Genomic DNA, 4282 nt, shown 5'->3' on the forward strand with positions numbered 1-4282 from the left:
CCACAAATAGGTAAGATATAGAAATACCCATATCTGAGTTGTAGGTTGTTGTTTAGGATGCCCTTTATGTAAAACAACTTGTTTGGTGGGCTTATGATCGACCATTAAAAAGCTATTGAAATTCTTAGATTAAAATTTACCACCACAAATAGACAAGAGGTAGAAATACCCATGTCTGAGTTGTAGATTGTTGTTTAAGATGCCCTTAATATATGAGAACTTGTTTGGTGCTCTTATGATGGACCGTTTAAAAGCTATTGAAATTCTTAGATTAAAACTCACCACCACAAATAGGAAAGAGGTAGAAATACCCATATCTGTGTTGTAGGTTGTTGATTAGAATGCCTTTTATGTAATACAACTTGATTGGTGCTCTTATGATGCACCGTTTAAAAGCTATTGAAATTATAAGATAAAAACTCACCACCACAAATAGGTAAGAGATAGAAATACCCATATCTGTGTTGTAGGTTGTTGTTTAGGATGCCCTTTATGTAATACAACTTGGTTGGTGCTCTTATGATGGACCGTTTAAAAGCTATTGAATTATAAGATTAAAACTCACCACCACAAATAGACAAGAGGTAGAAATACAAATATCTGTGTTGTAGGTTGTTGCTTAGGATGCCCTTGATATATAAGATCTTGTTTGGTGGTCTTATAATGCACCGTTAAAAAGCTATTGAAATTATAAGATAAAAACTCACCACCACAAATAGGTAAGAGGTAGAAATACCCATATAAAAGTTGTAGGTTTTTATTTAAGGTGCACTTGTAACGTATTGAACAGGCAGAGAGGGATCCAAATGCGGAAGAACACCGCTTTTATTGAAATGAGACGCTGGTACAAACACAGGCAGGTGAATCACGAGTACTAGGATCAGTAGTAACAGCGTTTTCTTGGCGTGGTCAGGACGGTCCAGGGTCATACCGGGGGAGCAGAAGTCAGGAGGTACAGAGGGATTAGGCAGGAGACAAGGTCGGGGACGTAAGCGAGGGTCAGGACACAGGAGAGCAGACAGGATAAAGAGAGGCTTGGTACGCGGCATGAGTCGGCAATACTTCGCAACTGAGATGTGCTGGTGAAGTGCTTAAGTAAGGCTGAAGGGGCGTGGTAATGAGGGGCAGGTGAGGTTGATAAAGAAAGATCAGGTGGCATTCCTGACAGCACTTTGTATAATACAACTTGTTTGGTCGTCTTATGATGGACCATTTAAAAGCTATTGAAATTATAAGATAAAAACTCACCACCACAAATAGGTAAGAGGTAGAAATATCCATATTTGAGTTGTAGGTTGTTGTTTAAGATGCCCTTAATATATTAGAACTTGTTTGGTGGTCTTATGATGGACTATTTAAAAGCTATTGAAATAATAAGACAACAATGGACTACAACACATAGATAACAGCTATGAATACCCATCTCTGACATATAGATTGTTATTTAGGATGCACTTTGTGTAATACAACTTGTTTGGTGCTCTTATGATGGACCATTGAAAAGCTATTGAAATTATTGAAGAAAAAAAAAACAGAGTGCAGTGCTCTGGGGCCTTTACTACCGCCACTTGCATGCGTGTTAACCGTGTTAATGTAATTTGTAGACGGTGCCTTAGACGTTGTAGCGGTCACAATAGTACATTTTAAATAAAATGTTGTCTACAACTTAAAATATATATATTCCTGGCGTAAACAAAGTTGTAGGTATTTGTTTTGTATGCCAGAAATAAGAATTTGCACATTTTGGCACTTTTGCTGATACTGTCTTAAAATTATTGAAGAAATAATTCCGAATATGCGAACGTGAAACCAACTTTACCGCAGTGAAGAACCCTGACAGACGAGGGAGCGTAGCAATCGACCGACGTAGGTGAATTGGACAGGGGGATCTAAATACACAAGATGGAAGGGAGAAAACGAGTCACAGGTGTAACGTAAATGACTGGGGTGTGACAACCAGACAGGGATCTCCCACCGGGGAACTAGGTAGGGCTAGGGCATACGACACAAGACTGGGGCGGGAGGCGGAGCTAGGCGTAACAGGTGGTCTTATAATGGACCGTTTAAAAGCTATTGAAATTCTTAGATAAAAACTCACCCCCACAAATAGGTAATAGGTAGAAATAATCATATTTGAGTTGTAGGTTGTTGTTTAAGATGCACTTTATGTAATACAACTTGTTTGGTGGTTTTATGGTGGACCGTTTAAAAGCTATTGAAATTCTTAGAATAAAACTCTCCACCACAAATAGGTAAGAGGTAGAAATACCCATATCTGTGTTGTAGGTTGTTGCTTAGGATGCACTTTATGTAGTAGAACTTGATTGATGCACTTATGATGCACCATTTAAAAGCTATTGAAATTATAAGATTAAAACTCACCACCACAAATACACAAGAGGTAGAAATACACATATAAGCGTTGTGAGTTGTTGTTTAGGATGCACTTAATACATAACAAGTTGTTTTATGGTCTTATGATGGACCATTTAAAAGCTATTGAAATTGTTAGACAGAAACTCACCATCACAAATAGGTAAGAGGTAGAAATACCCATATCTGAGTTGTAGGTTGTTCTTTAGAATGCACTTTGTGGAAAACAACTTGTTTGGTGGTCTTATGGTGGACCATTGAAAAGCTATTGATATTATAGTAAGAAAAAAACAGTGTGCAGTGCTCTGAAACCTTTAAGACCGCCACTTGCGTCCGTGTTAACCGTGTTAAGGTAATTTGTAGATGGTGCCTTAGACGTTGCAGAGGCGACAGCAGTACATTTAAAATAACATGTTATCTACAATTTAAATACGCATATTCCTGACGTAAACAGAGTTGTAGGTGGTTGTTTATGTTGTTTGTCTCTAGGTGTAATATGACATTTCTGGATAATAAAAATAGTGTTTTATTGGTAGATTGATAATCCAAAAGCAAAGTCAGATAACAGGCCAAGAACAACACTTAGCGGTATTAACAGAGAATCATCAGGAGAAGAGTAAAAAAAAGTCGACCTCAAAATCAGAGAATGAAATCCACCGGGTAAACAAATCCAAACAGGAGAGTCCAAAATCTTTAAAAAAATAAATGACCCTCGAGGGTGCGATCGCATCTCGGGACCTGCGCTTCTCCTCTCATCTGGATTGGTGTCTAATATACAGACTTTGTTTGGTTATTGAGCTGTTTTGCTGCTGATTTGCAGCCCGTGCATTTGTGTTCCTTCTTTATTTTGGCTACAGATAATAAAGAGTTCGACATGCAGCCTGTGCCTCCTGCCGACCTCTATCTCTGCGTCACACTGACGTGCTCTGAATGTTTTTTTGTTGTTAAAATCAAATACTGTGGAATAAAAATTAGTAGTTGTGCTTACTTCATTTTTCTAAGACAATCCATTTCCTAAATAAGTAAACAGTAATATAAGTTGCAGTTAGAAATGACAAGTTAAGAGTTTCTATGCAACTAATGCAACTGAACTGAATAAATACAAATGTGTTTTGGTACACTTAGTAGTACTAGACATTAAATACTAGCAACCAGTTCTCTCAATGTCTTTAAGATCAACTTTTACAGTGATATTGTTAAATCACAATGGAAGTCTCTGAAATCCTGTCTTTTTATCTAAAATGCTGTCAAAAGAGATCTCAGATAGATAAATATTTTTTTAAAGATATCAAAGGTCAGTAAAGAAATCAGAAATATATATGCCTAATGGAAAAAACTAGCCTACCATATTTTAGCATATTTTATCCTTCAATTTGCAAAAACGTCTGGGTGTGATCAATAATTAATCGAACGAAACTGCATGCTTGACTGAAAATGCATTCTGAACTGAATCCACATGTTAAGTGAGTGTTTCACGACAGGCTACTGGACCTGTTTAAATGTTGAGTTCATATGCCACAGTTTTAGCGTGTGGGATGACGCTGAAATGCTGCGACGGGAATAATCATGAAAGCGAAAGTAGTCCAGGACTATTAGCTAGACTGCTGAATAAAAATATTTATTATGGGTTAACATAATTTATGTTGTTAGTAATTAAATATTACTATGCGTCGTTTTTCTGAGTTTGAAAAAAGAGCGAGGCATTCAGAAATCAACACAAGTTTCTACCAAAGCAGCAGATTTCCTATGTGAACAAAAGCACAGGTAAGAAGAATAAGCGTCATGTTGAAGCATGTTTGCATTAAACAAATAAAAAACGTATTACGTTAGTAATATAACATGCTAAATACACGGTAGAAATCGTATTTGTAAGGACTATGTCTTTCTCTTTCTCTCTCTGTATGTGTAG

Source organism: Brachyhypopomus gauderio, chromosome 7, assembly GCF_052324685.1.
Source record: "Brachyhypopomus gauderio isolate BG-103 chromosome 7, BGAUD_0.2, whole genome shotgun sequence".
Taxonomy (NCBI): Eukaryota; Metazoa; Chordata; class Actinopteri; order Gymnotiformes; family Hypopomidae; genus Brachyhypopomus; species Brachyhypopomus gauderio.